The sequence below is a fragment of the Callithrix jacchus genome, chromosome 8, assembly GCF_049354715.1.
Source record: "Callithrix jacchus isolate 240 chromosome 8, calJac240_pri, whole genome shotgun sequence".
Taxonomy (NCBI): domain Eukaryota; kingdom Metazoa; phylum Chordata; class Mammalia; order Primates; family Cebidae; genus Callithrix; species Callithrix jacchus.
In genome coordinates, this window is record NC_133509.1 from 57104594 (window position 1) to 57128913 (window position 24320).

Consider the following 24320-nt stretch of genomic DNA (forward strand, 5'->3'; position numbering starts at 1 on the left):
CAGTGTGGCGATTCCTCAAGGCCTTAGAAATAGAAATTCCATTTGAACCAGCAATCCCATTACTGGGTATATTTCCAAAAGACTATAAATCGTTCTACTATAAGGACACATGTACACGAATGTTCATTGCAGCACTGTTTACAATAGCAAAGACCTGGAATCAACCCAAATGCCCATTGATAATAGACTGGATTGGAAAAATGTGGCACATATACACCATGGAATATTATGCAGCAATCAGAATTGATGAGTTTGTGTCGTTTGTAGGGACATGGATGAATCTGGAGAACATCATCCTCAGCAAACTGACACAAGAACAGAAAATGAAACACCGCATATTCTCACTCATAGGCGGGTGATGAAAAATGAGAACACATGGACACAGGGAGGGGAGTACTAAACACTGGGGTCTACTGGGGGGAAAAGGGGAGGGCCAGTGGGAGGGGGAGGTGGGGAGGGATAACCTGGGGAGAAATGCCAAATGTGGGTGAAGGGGAGAAAGGAAGAAAAGCACACTGCCATGTGTGTTCCTACGCAACTGTCTTGCATGCTCTGCTCATGTACCCCAAAACCTAAAATGCAATAAAAAATTAAAAAAAAAAAAGTGGAGAAGGGGGCGGGCGTGGTGGCTCACACCTGTAATCTAAGCACTTTGGAGGCCAAGCCGGGTGGATCACCTGAGGTGGGGAGTTCATGACCAGCCTGACCAACATGGTGAAACTCTGTCTTTAAAAGAAGATTTAAAAAAAAAGTGGGGGCCTTCAAAATGATCCAATAGTGGTGGGGAAAGTAGAGTATATGTATGTAAGGGATCCTATAAAGAGTTGTTATCAAACTGAACTTGGGTTTACTCACCCAGCACAGTAAAGTCAAACATCCACACCAAGTTTTTTTTTACTGGGAGAAAGGAGGGCATTTATTTGCAGGGCACCAAACAAGGAGAATTGGGCAGCTCATACTTAAGACCCCACCTCCCTGATGGCTTACAGTTAAGGGTTTTATAAGGCAAGGAGGCAGAGATTATGGGCAAAAATTATAAATCAGGCCAGGTTCTGTGGCTCGCACTTATAATCCCAGCACTTTGGGATGCCAAGGCCGGTGGATCACCTGAGGTCAGGAGTTCAAGACCAGCCTGCCAATATGGCAAAACTCCATCTCTACTAAAAGTACAAAAATCAGCCAGGTGTGGTGGCAGGCACCTGTAAGCCCCACCTACTTGGAAGGCTGAGCAGGAGAATCACTTGAACCAGGGAGGCAGAGGTTGCATTGAGCCAAGATCCCGCCACTGCACTCCAACCTGGGTGACAAAGCAAGACTCTGCCTCAAAAAAAAAGTTATAAATCAATACATGGAGGCTATACAGGACATCTCAAACCAGGGACCCACAGGTCATAGATGAATTCAAAGATTTTCTAATTTGCAATTGGTCAGGAAGAAAAATGTTGTAAAAAATTTAAGATCAGCAGAAAAGAATGTCAGCTCTGGTTTATGGGCATACTCCCTCCAGGCCCCTCAGGAAGACATTTAGAACAAAGAATGGTGGCCAGAGTTCAGTCCTTAGTTTTCTCCTTATCTGAGGACTGCATGCCAGAGGAGCCATTTGATGGAGCTGTGGGTTTCTGAAAAACAACTCAGGGATGTAAGTTAAGATGTTATCTTCAGTTTCTAGAGGAAACCAAACATCCTATGGCTTCAACTTCCTTGGCTATTGTTTTAAGCTACCATTCCCTTCTTGCTTATCAACTTGTTCATTGACTTCTCAAGGCTAGCTAGGTGCCTGGAACTTCCCTTGAATGAATTCAAGATTTATTTCCATACTTTGTGGGGAAGGTCATTCCTGGCAGACCCCTCAAAGGGGTCTCTCTGCTCTATCTCAGAGTGTATGTATGACTGGAACTCTCATACATTGCTAGTGGGAGTGCGAAATGATACAATCACTTTAGAAAATAGTCTAACAGTCTCTATATTTACCACACAAACTATCAATCCCCTTTTTAGATGTGTACCCAAGAAAATGAAAATAGATGTCTACTCAAAGACTTGTATGCAGCTTCATTAATGAGAGCCAAAAACTAGAAACAGCCCAAATGCCCATCAACTAGTGAATGTATAAGCATATTGTGGAATACCCATACTATGGAATTTTCCTCAGCAATAAAAAGGAACAAATTAATAGAAAATGTAGGTTAACTGACATTCATTTTACTTGAGAGGAAAATGGCCTTCTAGTGAGAGTGAGTAATGAAAGTGTGAGATTAAAGAGTTGGCCTGGCTGTACTCATGTATTGCTGTCCATTCTATCATCCACAGCCTCCTTCAGCCTCAGTTCCTGTTTTTTAAAATGAGAATAACATTCATCTCAACACATAAAATTGGCAAAATAATAATAACTATGTTGTAGAGAACTCATAAAAATCAATACTCTCCAACAGATAGTGTGATCCTCAAGAGCACAGTCTAGGAACGTGGCAGGGAAAAAGGCCTTAAAATGTACAGACCTCCTGACCCAGCCATTCCACTTTTAGGCAATTATTCAGAGACTATAATCACTTATGATGAAAATATTGGTCCTAGTGACACTGACAAAGTTACTTATTTGTTTTATCTGATGTATATTAGTTTCAGAAAAATAATGCCAATATTATTAATAATAGTAAAACTATTACCTACATTAAAAAAACTTTGTGTTACCTCAGTTAAACCTCAGAACAGCCCTATGTGGTACTTTAACAGATTTCACAGGTGAAGGAAATGTTGTGCCTAATGACACACATCTAGTAAGTGTATCCTTAGTCATCAGGATGCAAACCTCGACAGTCTGAGACAATCCTCACTGTTAGTCACTGGCCTCCACAGCCAGATATACAAGACCTGGGCAATTTTACCCACTGTTAGAAATTCAAATAACTATGTTTTAGAGGCTGCTAGTAATGACTACATCAAACAAATCAATATATTGAACATTAATTCATGAATGTGCTCATTGCTGTTCCCTGTTTACATATATGAGCCAAAGTGTAACTTTATTAGACAAATGTCACCTAACTCTTCTAAGTTTGATCCCAAATTATCAATCTCCTATTCCTTCTAGTTTATCAGACAAAATGTGAAGGGCAGTTGGTCTGTCAAGGAGTTGTGGAAGTTTATTAACAAATTAACAGAGCAAAAGAAGTTATTAAATTAGATTAGAGCTGAGGAATGATGGCAGGGCATTCCCCTGCCCTACAAAGACCATTTTGACCTCTAAACTTGGGACAGTATCCTGGTTATGACTTTGAAGAACCTAAATGCCAGGTGCAGTGGCTTACGCCTGTAATCCCGGCACTTTGGGAGGCTGAGGGGAGTGAATCACTTGAGACTAAGAGTTTGAGACTAGCCTGGCCAACATGGTGAAACCTCACCTCTACTAAAAATACAAAAATTAGCCAGGCATGGCAGCAGGCGCCTGTAATCCCAACTACTCAGGGCAGAGACAGGAGAATTGCTTGAATCTGGGAGGCAGAGGTTGCAGTGAGCGAAGGTCATGCCACTGCACTCCAGCCTGGGCTACAGAGTGAGACTCCATCTCACAAAACAGAAGAAAAAGAAAAAGAATAAAAGAGAATAAAGGTCCTAAAAAGTCTAGCCTGACCACAGGTCATCTGGGAAGGCCAAGTTGATTCCAAACCCATTCTAAAATGTGCATTCTCTCCTTGATGGATCTGAAAACCTACTTTCCATCCCCACTCCCACCAACCCAGCCTTTCTATGGCAAGCACATGCTTTGGAGCATGAGCACTGGTAAGAACCATTGCCCCTATAAAACTGAGACAGGATTCCACCAAGATGGCAGAATAGGAACAGCTCTGGACTGCAGCTCCCAGTGAGAAAGATGCAGAAGTTGAGTGATCTCCACATTTCCAACCAAGGTACTGGGTTCATTTCAATGGGACTGGTTGGACAGTGGGTGTAGCTCAAGGAGTGCAAACTGTGGCAGGGCGAGGCGGTGCCTCACCTGGGAAGTGCAAATGACTGGAGGATGGGGGACTTCCCCCCACCCCCCGAACTCTAGTTCAGATACTGCACTTCTCCCGTGCCCTCTGTAACCCACAGACCAGGAGATTCCCCACTGGGCTGAAAAGCACCACAAGTTACCAACACAGATCTGAGCGGCAGCTCCGGCAGACGCTGCAGGTTGTTGGCACAGATCTGGGCAAATGTTTTGACTAGCACCAAGAGCACCTGCAGGATGGAGCTACCCATTCCCCAGAAAGAGAGGAAGCGGAAAGCAGGGAGACAGGTGATACCCCCAAAAATACCAGCAAACTGAAGTCCTCTCATGTGAGAGTTTTGCAGCCAGCACATCAGTTTGAGTTTGACCCAGGATGATTGAGCTCAGTGAGGGGAAGGGCATCCACCATTGCTGAGGCAGGTTCTAAACCTACCTTTGTAAACAAAAGCCAGTGGAAGCTTACACAGCAGCTGGACTGAGTCCGTGACAGCCCAGCAGTGCCTCTGCCAGCAGACAAGGGACAGACTGCCTCCTCAAGCGGTTCCCTGACCCCTCTATAACCAAAAAGATGCCTCATACAGGAGAGCTCTGGCTGTCACCTGGCAGGTACCCTTCCAAGACAAAGCTACCAGAGGAAAGATGAGACAGCAATACTTGCTAATCTGCAACTCCCATGGGTGATTTCCAGGCAAGCAAGGTCTAGTGTGGACCTCCAGCAGTCCTACAGCAGAGAGATCTGACTGTTAGAAAGAAAACTAAAAACCAAAAAGAAATAGCTTCAACATCAACAGAAAGGATGTTCACTCAGAGACCCCATCTGAAATCACCAACTTCAAAGATCAAAGGTAGATAAATCCACAAAGATGGGAAGAAACTAGTACAAAAAGGACGAAATCATCAAAGACCAGAACACCTCTCCTCCTCCAAGGGATCACAACTCGACACCAGCAAGGGAACAAAACAGAATGGAAAATGAGTTTGATGAACTGACAGAAGCAGGCTTCAGAAGGTGGCTAATAACAAACTTCTCTGAGCTAAAGGAACATGTTCCAACCCAATGCAAAGAAACTAAGAACCTTGAAAAAGGTCAGACGAAATGCTAACTAGAATAACTAGCTTAGAGAAGAACATAAACGACTCAATGAAGCTGAAAAACATAGCACGAGAACTTCATGAAGCATACACAAGTTTCAATAGCTGAATAAATCAAGCAGAAGAAAGGATATCAGAGATTGAAGATCAACTCAATGAAATAAAATGAGAAGGCAAGATTAGAGAAAAAGAGTGAAAAGAAATGAACAAAGCCTCCAAGAAATATGGGATTATGTGAAAAGACTTAATCTACACTTGATTGGTGTACCTGAATATGACAGGGAGAATGAATCCAAGCTGGAAAATACTCTTCAGGATATTATCCAGGAGAACTTCCCCAACCTAGCAAGGCAGGTCAACATTCAAATCCAGGAAATACAGAGAACACCACAAAGATATTCCTCAAGAAGAGCAACCCCAAGGCACGTAATTGTTAGATTCACCAGGGTTTAAATGAAGGAAAAAATGCTAAGGGCAGCAAGAGAGAAAGGTCAGGTCACTAACAAAGAGAAGTCCATCAGACTCACAGCAGATCTCTTGGCAGAAACCCTACAAGCCAGAAGAGAGTGGGGACCAATATTCAACATCCTTAAAGAAAAGAACTTTCAACCCAGAATTTCATATCCAGCCAAACTAAGCTTCATAAGTGAAGGAGAAATAAAATCCTTTTTGGACAAGCAATTGCGAAGAGATTTCATCACCACCAGACCTGCCTTACAAGAGCTTCTGAAGGAAATGCTAAACATGGAAAGGAATAACCAGTACCAGCCACTCCAAAAATGTACCAAATGGTAAAGAGCATTGAAACAATGAAAAAAACTGCATCAACTAACAGGCAAAACAACCAGCCAGTAACAAAATGGCAGGATCAAATTCACATATAACAATATTAACATTAAATCTAAATGACTTAAATGCCCCAATCAAAAGACATAGACTGGCAAACTGGATAAAAAGTCAAGACCCATTAGTGTGCTGTATTCAGGAGACCCATCTCAAGTGCAAAGACACACATAGACTCAAAATAAAAGCATGGAAGAAGATTTACAAAGCAAATGGAGAGCAAAAAAAAAGTAGGGGTTGCAATCCTAGTCTATAATAAAACAGACTTTACCTTTTTGTTATTTTTCTTTTTCTTTTTTTTAAAGATGGGGTTTCACCATGATAGCCTGGCTGGTCTTGAACTCCTGACCTCAGGTGATCCATCCACCTCAGCCTCCCAAAGTGCTAGGATTACAGGCGTGAGCCACCGCACCTGGCCTGATAAAACGGACTTTAAACCAACAAAAATCAAATGAGACAAAGAAGGGCATTACATAATGGTAAAAGGATCAATGCAACAAGGAGAATTAACTATCCTAAATATACATGCACCCAATACAGGAGCACCCAGATACATAAAGCAAGTTCTTAACAACCTACAAAGAGACATAGACTCCCACATAATAATAGTGGGAGACTTTAACACTCCACTGTCAATATTAGACAGATCAATGAGACAGAAAATCAATAAGGATATCCAGGACTTGAATGCAGATCTGGGCCAAGTGGACCTAATAGACATCTAGAGAACTCTTCACCCCAAATCCACAGAATATACGTTCTTCTCAGCACCACGTTGCCCTTACTCTAAAATTGACCACACAATCAGAAGTAAATCACTCCTCAGCAAATGCAAAAGAATGGAAATCATAACAAACAGTCTCTCAGACCATAGCGCAATCAAATTAGAACTCAGGATTAAGAAATTCACCCAATACCACTCAACAACATGGAAATTGAACAAATTGCTCAATGACGACTGGATAAACAACGAAATGAAGGCAGAAATAAAGATGTTCTTTGAAAACAAGGAGAATGAAGACACAGCATACCAGAATCTCTGGGACACATTTAAAGCAGTATCTAGAGGGAAATTTATAGCAATAAATGCCCACATGAGAAGCGAGGAAGGATCTAAAGTTGACACCCTATCATCAAAATTGAAAGGGCTAGACGAGCAAGATCAAAACAATTCAAAAGCTAGCAGAAGACAAGAAATAACTAAGATCACAGCAGAACTGAAGGAGATAGAGACACAAAAAAAAATCCTTCAAAAAATCAATAAATCCAGGAGCTGGTTTTTTGAAAAGATCAACAAAATAGACTGCTAGCCAGACTATTAAAAAAGAAAAGAAAGAAGAATCAAATAGATGCAATAAAAAATGATAAAGGGGATATTACCACCAATTCCACAGAAGTATAGACTACCATCAGAGATTACTACAAACAACTCTATGCACATAAACCAGTACTGGGAGAAATGGATACATTCCTGGACACTTACACCCTCCCAAGACTAAACCAGGAAGAAGTTGAATCCCTGAATGGACCAGTAACAAGGCCTGAAGTTGAGGCAGCAATTAGTGGCCTGCCAACCAAAAAAGGTCCAGATGGGTTTACAGCTGAATTCTACCAGACATACAAAGAGGAGCTGGTACCATTCCTTCTGAAATGATTCCAAATGTTACAAAAAGAGGGAATCCTCCCTAACTCATTTTATGAGACCCAAATCATCCTGATACCAAAACCTGGCAGAGACACAACTAAAAAAGAAAACTTCAGGCCAATATCCGTGATGAATATCAATGCAAAGATCTTCAATAAAATAGTGGAAAACCGAATGCAACCGCACATCAGAAAGCTCATCTGTCACAATCAAGTAGGCTTCAACCTCAGGATGCAAGGCTGGTTCAACATATGCAAATATATGAACATAATCCATCACATAAACAGAACCAAAGACAAAACCACATGATCATCTCAATAGATACAGAGAAGGCCTTCAACAAAATTCAACAGCCATTTATGCTAAAAACTCTCAATAAACTAGGTATCGATGGAACATATCTCAAAATAATAAAAGTTATTTATGACAAACCCACAGCCAATATCATACTGAACAGGCAAAAACTAGAGGCATTCCCTCTGAAAACTGGCACTAGACAAGGATGCCCTCTCTCACCATTCCTATTCAATGTAGTATTGGAAGTTCTAGCCAGAGCAATCAGGCAAGAAAAAGAATTAAAGGGTATTCAATTAGGAAAAGAGGAAGTCAGATTGTCTCTATTTGCAGACAGCATGATAGTATATTTAGAAGACCCCACTGTCTCAGCCCAAAATCTCCTTAAGCTGATAAGCAGCTTCAGCTAGGGCTCAGGATATAAAATCAATGTGCAGAAATCAAAAGCATTCCTATACACCAATAATAGACTTAAAGAGAGCCAAATCATTAGTGAACTCCCATTCACAATTGCTACAAAGAGAATAAAATACCTAGGAATACAACTAACAAAGCATGCGAAGGACTTCTTCAAGGAGAACTACAAACCACTGCTCAATGAAATAAGAGAGGACATAAACAGATGGAAAAACATTCCATGCTCCTGGTTAGGAAGAATCAATATTATGAAAATGGCCATACTGCCCAAAGTAATTTATAGATTCAACACTATCCCCATCAAACTACCTTTGACCTTCCTCACAGAACTGGAAAAAAAACACTTTAAACTTCATATGGAACCAAAAGAAAGCCCAAATAGCCAAGGCAACCCTAAGCATAAAGAACAAAGCTGGAGGCAGCATGCTACCTGACTTCAAACCATACTACAAGGCTACAGTAATAAAAACAGCATGGTACTGTTACTAAAACAGAGATATAGACCAATGGAACATAACAGAGGCCTCGGAGGCACCGCCACATATCTACAACCATCTGATCCTTGACAAACCTGGCAAAACCAAGAAATGGCAAAAGGATTCCCTGTTTAATAAATGGTGTTGGGAGAACTGGCTAGCCATGTGCAGAAAACTGAAACTGGACACCTTCCTTACCATACACTAAAATTAACTCCAGATACATTAAAGATTTAAACATAAGACTTAACACCATAAAAACAATAGAAGAAAACCTAAGCAAAACTATTTGGGACATAAGCATAGGCAAGGACTTCATGACTAAAACACCAAAAGCATTGCAACAAAAGCCAAAATAGACAAATGGGATCTAGTTAAGAGTTTCCGCACAGCAAAAGAAACAATCATCAGAGTGAACTGGCAACCAAGAGAATGGGGAAAAATTTTTGCAATCTACCTATCTGTCAAAGGGCTATCCAGAATCTACAAAGAACTAAAGCAGATTTACAAGAAAAAAACAAACAAACCCATTCAAAAGTGGGCAAAAGATATGAACAGACACTTTTCAAAAGAGGACATTTATGAGGCCAAAAAACATATGAAAAAATGCTCATCATCACTAGTCATTAGAGAAATGCGAATCAAAACCACACTGAGATACTGTCTCACACCAATTAGAATGGTGAACATTAAAAAATCTGGAGACAACAGATGATGGAGAGGATGTAGAGAAATAGGAACACTTTTACACTGTTGGTGGGAGTGTAAATTAGTTCAACCATTGTGGAAGACAGGGTGGTGATTCCTTGAGGTTCTAGAAATAGAAATTCCATTTGACCCAGCAATCCCATTACTGGGTATATACCCAAAGGATTATAAATCATTCTATTATAAAGACACATGCACACATATGTTCATTCTGGCACTGTTTACAATAACAAAGACCTGGAACCAACCCGAATGCCCATCAATGATAGACTAGACCAAAAAAATGTAGGACATATACACCATGAAACACTATGCAGCCATAAAAAAGGATGAGTTCATGTCCTTTGTAGGGACATGGATGAATCTGGAAACCATCATTCTCAGCAAACTGACACAAAAAGAGAAAACCAAACACCACATGGTCTCACTCATAGGTGAGTGTTGCACAATGAGAACACATGGGCACAGGGAGGGGAATGTCACATACTGGGGTCTGTTGGGGGTGGGGGGCTAGGAGAGGAACAGCAGGAAGTCGGGAGGTTGGGGAGGGATAACACTGGGAGAAATGCCTGATTTGGTGACGGGGAGATGAAGACAGCAAACCACCATGGCATGTGAGTTCTTGTGCAACAATCCTGCAAGATCTGCACGTGTACCCCAGAACTTAGAGTACAATTAAAAAAAAATTGGCCGGGCGCAGTGGCTCACGCCTGTAATGCTAGCACTTTGGGAGGCCGAGGTGGGTGGATCACCTGAGGTCAGGAGTTCAAGACCAGCCTGGCCATCATGGTAAAACCCCATGTTTAAAAAAAAAAAAAAAAAAAAAAAAAACTGAGACTGGACTTGAGTTCTGTCCATCCCCAACTAAAAGGGTAATTATTTATTCTTTCCATTATTTTTCCCCTCTGTCTGCTCCTGCTGATTTTCTTTCCCCTATTCTTACTAAACACTAATTCATCTTGCAAATATTAGTCACTTTAAGCCATAAAATAACCCATCACACTGAGAAATCTTGAGGTGTCAAACTTTCAGTGTGCATCAATTCTTGAAGAGTGTTGGGTCCTCACTAAAGAGCCAGGGAAGTCCTGGCACAGTGGCTCATTGGGAGGCACAGGCCAGCAGATGGCTTGAGCTCAGGTGTTCAAGCTCAGCCTGGACAACATGGTGAAACCCCATCTCCATTTAAAAGAAAAAACAAGCTAGGGGAATATCAGAATGGCTCTTCCTCTTCCCTCTTCCCTGCCCTTCCAGTCTATCCCATGAAGGAGCCAGAATGGCCACCAAAGAGGCAGCCACAGCAAGGCAGAGAACCAAGGAGGATGCTGGCCAAGGAGGCGGCAGCAGAGCTGGGGCTGAGAAGTTGACAGGGTCAAGAAAAATGGAGTGAACTTCTCCCATATGGACTGGAAGAAAGCTAGGGGAAAAGAAACTGAGCTACTGGATTGGAAATAGACATACTGGTATGAATCTATATTGCTAGATGATGATTAGACAGATAAGACAGATACAGATAATCAATGTGTGCATATGAACCCTAGTTCCAATGAGCCTGCTAAGCACCCAGATCTCGGTTTCTAAACACCGTCCTCCACTAAAATGAACCAGGAATCCTTGGAGAAATGACAGATTCCAGGGCTGGGGCATAAGATGAGTTTGGAATATCCTATAATATCAGAAAATAAGGAAGTACTCAAAGGATGATAGAAATATGCCCAAAGGATTGCTTATAGCCATTACTGGAAAAAAATGAAAGAAAAGAAAAAAGAAAGAAAGAAAGAAAGAAATATGCCCAAAGGAAATGGGTCTCCACTTTGAAAGGGTTTTCACTGACCAAAACTGAGACAATCAGCATTTTAATAAATGATGGTAACAGATCCTAATCTATTGACTGACACAGAAGTCTACGAGTTCACAATGATATGAATAAATGAGTGAATGAATGAAGAAGAAGTGAAAGTTTTTCTTTACAGAAGAATATCATCTAATAATATAGAAAAAGTTATGGACTTAAAAAATCACCACATAGGCCAGGTACATTGGCTCACGCCTGTAATAGTAGCACTTTAGGAGGCCAAGGCAGGCAGATTGCCTAAGCTCAGGAATTAGAGACCAGGCTGGGCAACATGGCGAATCCCTGTCTCTACTAAAAATACAAAGAATTATCTAGGTGTGGTGGTGCATGCCTGTAATCCCAGCTACTTGGGAGGCTGAGGCATAAGAATCACTTGAACCTGGCAGGTGGAGTTTGCAGTGAACTGAGATCATGCCACTGCACTCCAGCCTGGGCAACAGAGCGAGACTCCATCTCAAAAAAAAAATCACCATATGGCAACCATCACAGTGGTGACTGATTCAGGTAGGAGTCATCAATGAATACCAAGGCTGGTAGGTAAAGAAGAACAAGATATTAGCATAGTCTTTGACTATCACCTCACAAAATGCTATTCAATTACAAACAGAGAAATGTCTTTACAAAGAGATACTCGGCAGATATCAGCTAGGCTAGGTAATCAAGGTAAACATCACCAGCAATGGGACAGGTTGACATCAGATGTCTCCTGCTGGAATGCACTGAGAACAGCATGGCATTATTTTGAGGTGGCCACTCCTGCCAAAACTTTGTGACCTGAGTCTGGACAGGAGAAAGCATCAGACAAACCCCAACTGAGAGTACTTAGAGAATGAAATAGAATATACTGTTTAAAACTGTAAAGGTCACGAAAGACAAGGAAACATTAAGGAACAGTTCTAGACTGAAGAAGACTAAAAAGACATGACAACTAACACAATGTGATACTGGATCGCATTGTAGACTACAGAGAGAGAACGGGGCAGTCGGCAAAATTTGAACAGGGTTTGTGAATTGTATAGTAACATTACATCAATGTTGACTCCCTGAATTGGGATAGTTATACAGGAAAAATGTCCTTGTTCAGGGGAAATTCACTGTAGTATTTAGGGAATGGATCATCATGTTTGCAACTTGTTCTTCAATGGTCTGGAAAAAGAATCATCATATATGTTAGAGAGAGGAAAAAAAATGGCAAAATGTTAATAACTAGGAAATCTGGGTAGAGAAAATAAAGTTTTGTGTCCAAACTCCTGGATTGAAGGCAGGGCATGGTGGCACACGCCTGTAATCCCAGCTACTCAGGAGGCTGAGGCAGAATTGCTTGAACCTGGGAGAAGGAGGTTGCAGTGAGCCGAGATTGCACCACTGCACTCCAGCGTGGGCAACAAGAGCAAAACTCCGTCTCAAAAAAAAAAAGAAATCCTGGATTGTGATTACATGGGGTGTTCATTTCATAAAATTGTATTAAGCTGTACACTTTTGGTGTGTGCACTCCTCTTTATACATATTATATATTTTAAGAAGATTTTACTTAAAACAAGTATTAACCCTCCCCAGTCGGGCACAGTGGCTCACATCTGTAACCCCAGCACTTTGAGAGCCAAGGCGGGTGAATCACCTGAAGGTCAGGAGTTTGAGACCTGCCTGGCCAACATGTCTCTACCAAAAATACAAAAAATTAGCCAGGCATGGTGGTGGTCACCTGTAATACCAGCTACTTGGGAGGCTGAGGCAGGAGAATCGCTTGAACCCAGGAGGCGGAGGTTGCAGTGAGCCAAGATTGTGCCATTTCGCTCCAGCCTGGGCAAGAAGATGGAGACTCTGTCTCAGGGAAACAAACAAACAAACAAAAACCCTCCCCAAAAAATTTGGGATCGGGCTTATTTGATAACTTTATTTTGATATAATTTCAAATTTACAGAAAAATTGAGGAATCATACAAAGCATTCCTATACTCTTTCTCTAGATTCACTAATTGTTTACATTTGTCCCCTATTTTAACTTTTCCCTCTGCAAATATATATGTATATGTTTTTCCTGAACACTTTGAGATTAAGTGGCAAACATTATGCTTATTTGCCCCTAAATTCTTTAACGTGCATTTCCTGTGAATGAGGACATTCCCTTATAACCATAGTACAGTTATCAAAATCAGGAAATTTAACATTGATACAATATTATTTTCTTTTCTTTCTTTCTTTTTTTTTTTTTTCTTGAGAATGAGTCTCTTTCTGTTGCTCAGACTGGAGTACAATGGCGCAATCTCGGCTCATTGCAACCTCTGTCTCCCAGGTTCAAGCAATTCTCCTGCCTCAGCCTCCAGAGTAGCTGGAATAACAGGTGTATGCCACCACACCCGGCTATTCTTTGTATTTTTAGTAGAAACAGGGTTTTATCATGTTGATCAAGCTGGTCTTAAATTCCTGACCTCAGGTGATCCACCTGCCTCAACCTCCCAAAGTGCTGGGATTACAGGCGTGAGACACCGCACCCGGCCTACAATACCATTAATCCAGTACATAGTCACCTGTCATCAGTTATGATAACATGTCTTTCTTTAAAGTTAAGTCTCCAATTCCAGGATTATGTTATAACCAGTTGTCAAACTGAAAGAGTCCATCAGTTTTTCATGACCTTGACTTTTTTGAAGACTACAGGCCAGTTGTTTCTAGACTATCCCTCAATTGGGTTTTGTCTGATATTTCCTCATGATTAGATTCAGCATATGCATTTTTGGCAGGAATACCACTAAAATGATGTTGTGTCCTTCTTAATATACAACATCGGAAGGCCAGGCACAGTGTCTCAGGCCTGTAATTCCAGCACTTTGGGAGGCCAAGGCAGGCAGATGGCCTAAGGTCAGAAGTTCAAACCAGCCTGGCCAACATGGTGAAACCCAGTCTCTATTCAAAACACAAAAATTAGCTGGGCATGCTGGCAGGTGCCTGTAATCCCAGCTACCTCCAGCCTGGGAGACAGGACAAGACTATGTTTCAAAAAAAAAAAAAAAAGATCACATTAGCAATGCATGTTACTTGGTCCCATTATTAGTGATTACTTGCTTAAAGCAGGGGCTACCAGAGAGCTCCACTGCATAGTTGCTATTTTTCCCTTTGTAATGACTAGGTAACAAAAGGAAGATTGTTCAAGATTGTGTAAATGCCATGTTCCTCATCAAACTTCCTAACTAACTTTAGCTACCACTGATGCTTCTTGTCGGAAGCAATTATTAATATGGTAGTTATCAAATGGTGATTTTCTCATTCCATCATTCCTTCTATATTTGTCACACTTATTAGTTGCCATTCTGCTGTAAGAAGGTTTTCTGTTCTCTTCCTTTTATTAATTCCTTCACATACATCAGTTTGGACTCTTGGCTTCCTAGTCAGTGAGTTATTATGTGTTAACTATCACTGTAACTTTGAGGCTTAAATTGTCCCAGAATTGGCTAGTGGGGAATCCAAGATGCATTCTTGCCCTGACTTCCTCATTTCTAGCCAAGTCACCTTGTACTGTAAACTTGACACTAAAGTAAAATTACATTGTGCATTTGAGCTGCACAACCACAACATATGTATAGGAGAAAAGGCAATACAACATCAGAGAATAAAAAGGGGAAAGTAGGGAAATTCTATGACCTATAAGTAGCAAAATCTCCCTACTTTCAGCAATATAAGTTAACTCAAGGTAAATGACAGCAGCAAGGATAAGTGTTCAGGCTCCACTAAAATCTGCCATATTTGAAGGCTGGGTGCAGTGGCTCACTCCTGTAATCCCAGCACTTTGGGAGGCTGAGGCAGGTGGATCACCTGAGGTCAGGAGTTCCAGACAAGCCTGGCCAACATGGTGAAATCCCATCTCTACTAAAAATACAAAAAATTAGCCAGGCACGGTGGTGCATGCCTGTAATCCCAGCTACTTGGAAGGCTGAGGCAGGAGAATCACTTGAACCTAGGAGGCAGAGGTTGCAAGATAGCACCATTGCACTCCACCCTAGACAACAAGAGCAAAACTCTGTCTCAAAAAGGAAGGAAGGAAGGAAGGAAGAAGGAAGGAAGGAAGGGAGGGAGGGAGGGAGGGAGGGAGGGAGGGAGGGAGGGAGGGAGGGATCTGTCATGCTTCAAATCAGGAATAAAAAATAGTTAAAATTCAAAAAACTTTAGTCTTATTTTTTCTTTCTTGTAGAGGCCTCTTTTTCCAAAACTTCACAATGCTCAGTTCTCTTTCAATTTGGTCTAAAGCGCCACGTTAGCTGTCAACCAACAACACTAAGAACTAGAAGTTCATCTATAACTTTGCACAATACCCAAAAAATTGTTTATAAGACCAGGTTATCTTTTCTTATTTTTATCCAGTCTCATAGGGTGATGACACTTTTCAAATTAGCATTTTTTATTTACGGATAAAATGCTTCTCATACAATAATAAACCCTACTTTCTTGATCTTTAATAACAAACATAAAATCTCCAAGAAGCATCCTGCTTTTCAAAATCTAGATCATGTTAAATAACTTCTACATTTAAAGAGAGAGAAAAGCCCAGCCTAGGCAACATAGTGATGTTGCAGGACTTTCCTTAGCTCAGCTAAAGATGGGGTTCTTGTCTGTCCCACGGCCACGAAAATTTAGACTAATATACAGTTTAAAGGGTGAGTGAAATAGGGTTCTATTGAGTAAAAAAGGGGAAAAAAGGGGGGGAGACAAGGATCCTCCACAAGGTCAGAGTCCCCTGCTAGAGCGCTTCCTGCCCGCCCTTCAAATCTCAGGTTCCACACAGTTAGAGGAGGAGCCAGGCTCCTACCTGCTGTGAATGTCATGAACTTCCTGAGGCTCCACCTCAGTGGGCAGGCTGGCTGGAGTTTCTCCAGGGCCCCCCACCCACACCTGGCTGTCTCAGTGAGACCTCATTTTTATTTAAAAAAGAAAAATTTAATTAGCTAAGTATGATGGTGCACCCCTGTAGTCCTAGCTACTTGGGAGGCTGAGGAGGGAGGATGGGAGGTCAAGGCTGTGATGTTTGCACCACTGCACTCCAGACTGGGCAACAAGCAAGGCCTGACCTCAAAAACCAAAAAAAAAAAAAATCAATTAAAAAAAGAGGCCTGTCCGGTGGCTCACACCTAAAATCCCAGCACTTTGGGAGGCCCAGGTGGGTAGATCACAAGATCCTGGTCAACATGGTGAAACCCCATCTCTACTAAAAATACCAAAAAAAATTAGCTGGGCATGGTAGTGTGCGCCTGTAGTCCCAGCTACTCAGGAGGCTGAGGCAGGAGAATTGCTTGAACCCAGGAGGCAGAGGTTGTGGTGAGCCGAGATCATACCATTGTACTCCAGCCTGGGTAACAAGAGCAAAACTCTGTCCAAAAAAAAAATTAAAAAAAGAAAGAAGAGAGAAAAGCTGTCAAATGAAGTGGTTTTGTTTTTTTTGTTTGTTTGTTTGTTTTTTCTTATATAGAGCACTGTGAGTTACACTTAGGGGTGGCAGAAAAATCTCCAGAACTCTAAGTTTAATGAATAAAACCAATACATGCCACTGGGACATAAATGTTAAATGTCAGCAGACAGAAGTTAATCATAGCCTAAACAATTAATTAATATATCTACATCAAAAACTGGAAGGTTGAAACGTGGAGAATTGAAAGGGATTGGAAAGGCAAAATGTGTTAGGGATTAGCTAGCTAGCATGGTTCAAGGGACACTATATAACAAGCACTATCCTCTAATGAGACTCGTTACTTTAACCAGCTTCTGACACAATCAAACAGTAAGACCTCTCAAGCTGAAGACAGACCCCTAGTTGATTTCAACATCATTGGACAAAATTATACAAGGCCTATCTGAGTGCAATCAGTTTTTGGTGACGCCACTACTTCATGCTGCTACTTCTTCAAACTGCAGTAGATACAATGGAATTAAAGCTAAGCATATATAGTCATCCAAACTGCCTCGAAAGGTTAAAAAAGATGGAAAGAAAATTATATGTTGTTCTATAAAAACTAAGAAAGGAGAGTGTTAGCAAGAAAGATAATCAACAGTGTCAAATACCATTGAAAGAGAATGAGAGATGAGAAAAATCCACCCCGCCTCGGGATGAGGAACCCAGAGTTGCCTTCAGCAATAGGTTTGAGTGGCAGACATGAAGGCTGAGGGAGCAGCAGACAACAAGAGGGCAGAACAAGGAGTGACTCTGCATTGAGAAATGGAGTTCTGTCCTCAAACATGTAACAACAAAAGGATGAGGAAAATAGGATAAAAATTGCAGCAAGGTCAAATGAAGGCGTTGGGGTTTGGGGTTTTTGTTTTTTCAGCAAGGAGGAAAAAGGATTATGTATGCAGGCAGAGAAGAGAAGAAGAAATTAAAGGTGCTTAAGCTAGACAAAAAGGAGATAATTAAGAGAGAAAATCTTTGATTGCAGATGTTATAGTACCCACAAGGGAGAAAAGGAATAGAATAAAGAGGATTGAGAACATAAGGATAGTTTAAACTTAGAAAGAGAAAGTAAAGTTCCTCGCCTAAGATGGGGAAGGGAAATAAATAGCCACAGAGTTGTTCTGGAATGGATTAAAAGGCTTATCTCACCTGGTCTTAATTTGGCCAGCAAAGTAATAGCCCCTGTCAAAGGAGAAGGGGGCGCGGAGAGGCACCGAGAGGAGAGTGCAGGAGAGAAAAGGCTTAGAACAATGGCAGGCAGGAAACTGCAAAGAAATGGACACCTAGGGACCATCTTGGCCAACATGGTGAAACGCCGTCTCTACTAAAAAAAAAAGAAAAGAAATGGACACCTGACACCAAGTAGGTACTCAGTGGATGCTTGAATAAATCAATAAGACATTTTAAAAGGCCAGGCTCGGTGACTCATGACTTTAATCTTAGCACTTTGAGAGGCTGAAGAGGGATGATAACTTCAGGGCAGTTCAAGACCAGCCTGGGCAACATGGTGAGACCCCGTCTTTACAAAAGAGTAAAATAAAATAAAAGGTTTTTTAGCTCTTCAGGGGACATTGTCTGTAGGCATTCAAAATGGTCCAGCGTTTGACATACCGACGTAGGCCTTCCTACAATACAGCCTCTAACAAAACGAGGCTGTCCCGAACCCCTAGTAATAGAATTGTTTACCTTTATATCAAAAAGTTTGGGAAAGCACCAAAATCTGCATGTGGCGTGTGGCCCGGGCAGACTTTGAGGGGTTCATGCTGTAAGACCTAATGTTCTTATGAGGTTGTCCAAAACAAAGACACATGTCGGCAGGGCCTATGGTGGTTCCACGTGTGCTAAATGTGTTTGAGACAGGATCAAGCGTGCTTTCCTTATTGAGGAGCAGAAAATCGTTGTGAAGGTGTTGAAGGAGCAAGCACAGAGTTAGAAAGCTAAATAAAAAAATGAAACTTTTTTGAGTAATAAAAATGAAAAGACTTGCAAAAAAAAAGGTTTTTTAAGACATTTTAAACAAATAGCTGGTTAATAACAGGGAGAGCCACATTAATTAGATAATACGTTTTTCTCTAACTTGTAACTTTACCACTATAGTGTTGATAGTAGATTCACAGAATCAAAAGAAGGAAGGATAAATTACTGTCTTCACTGTGACCTGCTGGCTTTCTCCAGTGCTGGTAGAGGAGAAGTAAGAGCTCCAGGGTACCTAGGCTTTGCTTGTAAGGATAGCTTCAATATTGGTACACACTTTGAAACACGAGCTGGGTAAGAATTTAAGTGTAGCCAGAAAAAAAAAATCTTGGTATGAACTTCATTTATCAATACTTTATCATAAATTCATCATTGTATCTTCGAATTTGGGATTTTTTAAAATGTTGCCACCTTTTCTTTGTGAGGCTGTTCTCAACCATCTGCTCTTGGCACTTCACACCACTCACCTGAAGAGCTCAAGCAATCGTAGTTTCCGTGACCGCACTGGTGCTGACTAGAACAAAACATTTTCAGATCCTGTCTCTCCAGCGCCATAGTTGATCTATGTACGAGGTATCTCCACTTGAATAGCCCGCTACTATTGCAAATTCAGTATATTCAAAACCAAACCTGACACCTTTCCAAAAAAAACCCAGCTCCACTTCTGTAACTGGCAAGACCTAGTCAGGAGATAGAAACCATACCAGTATATAAACAGACAGAATTAACTATAAAGGATGATTAGTTATAAAGTTGTTAACTAGGTAACTGAGAGAGCAAAAAGAGAACTCTAAAGGACCACAGAGGTAGCAATTACAGAATGCAGTTGCCACCCCTACAGCTGAGGGAAGAGACTGGGGTGATTAAAACTTTGAAGCTTAAGGAAAGGCTCCTGCAGAACTGAAATTCATACATCTGAGGAGAGAGTACCACTGATGTCTCTGAGTGGGTGTAATAAGACCAGTTCTCAAGTATTAGAAAGATTGGAAACTGGATACAGCTCCTGAATGAGAGGCACTGCCAGGATGAAGAAGGCGGCTTGATGCTACTTACAGGACGCAATTAGATAGGAACCCCACATAGAACAAACAAAAGGAAATTCATTCTCCTACCTCCAGCCTTCCAGTCCCGCTCTAGCATCCCTCACTGGCAGAGTGAAACAGGAAGCCAGTTGGAGAAGCAGAAAAGCAGTTTGTTGAATACCAGCCCCAGAATTGCAAACCCAGCCCCAGTGGGTTTGGAACTAACAGACAATAACTTAGTAACTAATGCAGCTTCTGAACTATATTAGTTAGGGTCCAGCCAGAAAGCAGAAACCACTCTAAGTATTTCAAAAGGATTTTACCACAAGGAATTGGTACATGGGTAAGAGAAGAGTTAAGAAACCAAAAGGGGCACAATAAAGCAATCCAGAAATGCAATAGCAGGCGGCTGCCGCCACCTCCTAGTCTGGAGAGACAATGGGAATCAGTGGAGTTAGTGGAGCGCAGAATCTAAAGGCATCCAAGAGGCCGCAAAAATCATGGCAAGGTCTGCATGGATCATGGAGAGAAAGGCGGCCTAGCCAAGGAGGAAGAGAAGTTGCGGCTAGGAATAATACAGGGGCAGAGAGCAGGAAAGAACTACCCTGGGTTACCTTTCCCCACTCTCTACACTCTTGTGCCAGTGACTATTGTGAGCTTACAAGTACCTGAGACAGGTCTTACTCAATTTAGAAAGTTTATTTTGCCAAGGCTAAAGACATGCCTGTAACACAGCCTCAGGAGGCCCTGATAACATGCGACGAAGGTGGCTGGGGTACAGCTTGCTTTTATACATTTTAGAGAGACGTAAGACATCAATCAATACATGTCAGATTTACATTGGTTTGATCTGGAAGGGTGGAACAACTTGAAGGAGGGAGGTGGGTGATGGCCTTCCAGGTCACAGGTAGATTTAACAATTCTCTGATTGGCATAAGGTTGAAAGAGTTATTATCAATAGAAAGGAATGTCTGAGTTAACGATGAGCGGTTGTAGAAACCAAAGTTTTATCATGCAGTTGAAGCATCCAGGTAGCAGGCTTCCAAGAGAATAGACTGTACATGTATCTGATCAGACTTAAGATCTGTATTGATGTCAATGCTGGTCAGGCTTTTCCTGAATTCCAAAAGGGAGCAAGGTACAATGAGACATGACCGATCCCCTCTCCCATCAAGGTACAATGAGACATGACCGATCCCCTCTCCCATCAATGAGGCATGTCTGACCCCCGCTCCCATACAACTAGGTTGTGTAGTTCACAATGTACAAAGAAACCTTTAGGCTGAACTTAAAAGTAAAAAGGTGGCTTTAGGCTAAACTTCAGATTTAGCAGCTACCATGCTCATTCATTTACTTATTGTCTGTCACTGCTTTCACATTACAATGACAGTTCAGCATTTTGCAATACAGAAGACAGGTATGGCCCAAAATATTTACTTTCTGGCACCTTACAGAAAAGTTTGCTGATCCTGAAATTAAACTGACACTAATCTATTCTGTTACCAAACTAAGCTTCCTAAAATGCCCTTTCTCTGGCCAGGCACACTGGCTTATGCCTGTAATCCTAACACTTTGGGAGACTGAGGCGGGCAGATCACAAGGAGTTTGAGACCAGCCTGGCCAACATGATGAAACACCATCTCTATTAAAAATACAAAAATTGCCGGGCGCAGTTGGGAGGCCGAGGCGGGTGGATCACGAGGTCAAAAGATCGAGACCATCCTGGTCAACATGGTGAAACCCTGTCTCTACTAAAAATACAAAAAATTAGCTGGGCATGGTGGCGCGTGCCTGTAATCCCAGCTACTCAGGAGGCTGAGGCAGGAGAATTGCCTGAACCCAGGAGGAGGAGGTTGCGGTGAGCCGAGATGGCACCATTGCACTCCAGCCTGGGTAACAAGAGCGAAACTCCATCTCAAAAAAAAAAAAAATACAAAAATTAGGCTTGGCATGGTGGCTCACCCCTGTAATCCCAGCATTTTGGGAGGCCAAGGCAGGCAGATTACAAGGTCAGGAGTTTGAGACCAGCCTGGTCAATATGGTGAAACCCCATCACTACAAAAACACAAAAATTAGCTGGGTGTGGTGATGGGCACCTGTAGTCCCAGCTACTCAGGAAGCTGAGGCAGGAAAATCACCTGAATGCAGGAGGCAGAGGTTGCAGTGAGCCGAGATCACGCCACTGCATTCCAGCCTGGGTGACAGAACAAGACTCTGTATCAAAAAATAATAACAATAATACAAAAATTAGCCAGACCTGTTGGTGCACACCCGTAATCCCAGCTACGTGGAGGCTGAGGCTGGAGAATCACTTGAACCCAGGAGGCAGAGGTTGCAGTCAGCCGAGATTGTGCCACTGCACTCCAGCCTGGGCAACAGAGCAAGACTCCATCTCAAAAATAAAATAAAATAAAATAATAAAATAAAAATAAATAAAATACCTTTCTCATGTCATTTTCATACCTTCAAATCATTCCTTATGTCTACCCAAAGTCCACAGCTTGTCATGATTCAATGTTTTCCCAAACTTGATGCCATGTTAAATCAATGTTTAAAACAATGATTTTGTGAGACAGTGAGTATCATGCCCAGTACACAGTGAACAATCAATAATTAAGGTATCAGCTGGGTGTGGTGGCTCACGCCTGTCATCTCAGCACTTTGGGAGGCCAAGGCAGGTGGATCACCTGAGGTCAGGAGTTCATGACCAGCCTGGCCAACATGGTGAAACCCTGTCTTCGAAAAAAAAAAAAAGAAATAAAAAAATAATAATAATAATTAAGGTATCAGTGAAGTTATTTCACCTACCCTCCTATTGCTATTTGCCACATATCTTTCTAGCCTAGTCAGGCATGCCCCAGTTTTTGTGTCTGTATTACCAATAATACACCAATTATTTTTTAAACTAGTGTATAGGTTGAATTGTGTCTTCCCCAAATTTGTGTAAGTCCTAAGCCCCAGTACTTGAGAATGTGACTATATTTGAAGATAAGGTCTTTAAAGCATTGCTTATGTTAAAATGAGGTGCTCTGGTGTGTTTTTTTTTTCACGGTGAGCCCTAATCCAGTATGACTGGTGTCCTTGTAAGAAGGAGAAATTTAGGCATGCCAGGAGAATCGTGTGCAGACAGAGGGAAAACCATGTGAAGACAGAGTGGGAAAGTAGCCATCTTAAAGCCAAGGAATGGGGCCTCAGAAGAAGCCAAGCTGGCCAGGTGTGGTAGCTCACGTCTGTAATCTCAGCACTTAAGGAGGCCAAGGCAGGCAGATTACCTGAGATCAGGAGTTCAAGACCAGCCTGGCCAAGATGGTGAAAGCCATCTCTATTAAAAATAGAAAATTAGCTGGGCATGGTGGCGGGTGCCTGTAGTCCCAGCTACTCAGGAGGCTGAGGCAGGAGAATCACTTGATCCCAGGAGGCGGAGGTTGCAGTGAGCCAAGATCCTGTCACTGCACTCCAGCCTGGATGACAGTGAAACTCCATCTCAAAAAAAAAAAGCCTACTAGTACCTTGATCATAGACTTCTATCCTCCAGAACTGTGAGAAAATAAATTTCTGTTGTATAAGCAACCTAATGCATGGTATTTTGGTATAGAAACTCTAGCAAACTAATACAAATATTATCTAGGAGTATAAACAAAATATGGCCAGACGCAGTGGCTCACACCGGGTGCGGTGGCTGACGCCTGTAATCCCAGCACTTTGGGAAGTCAAGGTGGGAAGATCACAAGGTCAAGAGATTGAGACCATCCTGGCCAACATGGTGAAACCCCGTCTCTACCAAAAATACAAAAATTAGCTGGGCGTGGTGGCACATGCCTGTGGTCCCAGCTACTCGGAGGCTGAGGCGGAAGAATTGCTTGAACCCAGGAGGCAGAGGTTGCAGTGAGCCGAGATTGCGCCACTGCACTCCAGCCTGCAAGACTCCATCTCAAAAAAATATATATATATATGTGTGTATATATATATATATACACATATATATATACACATATATATGTATATATATGTGTATATATATATGTGTATATATACACATATATGTGTATATATATATGTGTATATATATATATATATAAAATCATTACAATAAATGTCAAAATTATGGAAAAATATAAAGATGGAAATAAAAATCACCAATAATTCCATCAAGTTATAACCATCATAAAATATCTGAAGGCCAGGCATGGTGGCTCACACCTGCAATCCCAGCACTTTGAGAGGCTGAGGGTCACTTGAGCCCAGGAGTTCGAGATCAGCCTGGGCAACATAGGGAGACCCTGTCTCCAGAAAATAAATAAATAAATTATATTAAAGTAAATTAAATGTTTGGAGTATTTTCTTCCAGGCTTTTTTACTAAGATACGCATATTTTTTCATTTTCACAAAATTACCATCATAACATACTTATAGTTTTATATTCTGCTTCTTTTACGTAATTATGAACATTTTTATTTAGTCATGAACATTCTACCATCTTATCAAAAACATGTTTGGAAATGGCTGCATATTGTTCAATTAAATGAATATAGCCTAAGTCATTTCTATTCCCCTACTGATTATTGATTAAAAT

At 41.5% G+C, this 24320-nt stretch overlaps 1 long non-coding RNA gene and 1 pseudogene across 1 annotated transcript in view; one reads left to right on the top strand and one right to left on the bottom strand.

The window, feature by feature from the left end:
* The window catches only part of LOC144577368 (uncharacterized), a 143047-nt gene that overhangs the window by 111026 nt on the left and 7701 nt on the right, over positions 1-24320 (bottom strand). The gene's annotated exons all lie outside the window — the stretch shown is intronic.
* LOC108593438 (large ribosomal subunit protein eL34 pseudogene) lies at positions 18342-18696 on the top strand (annotated as a pseudogene).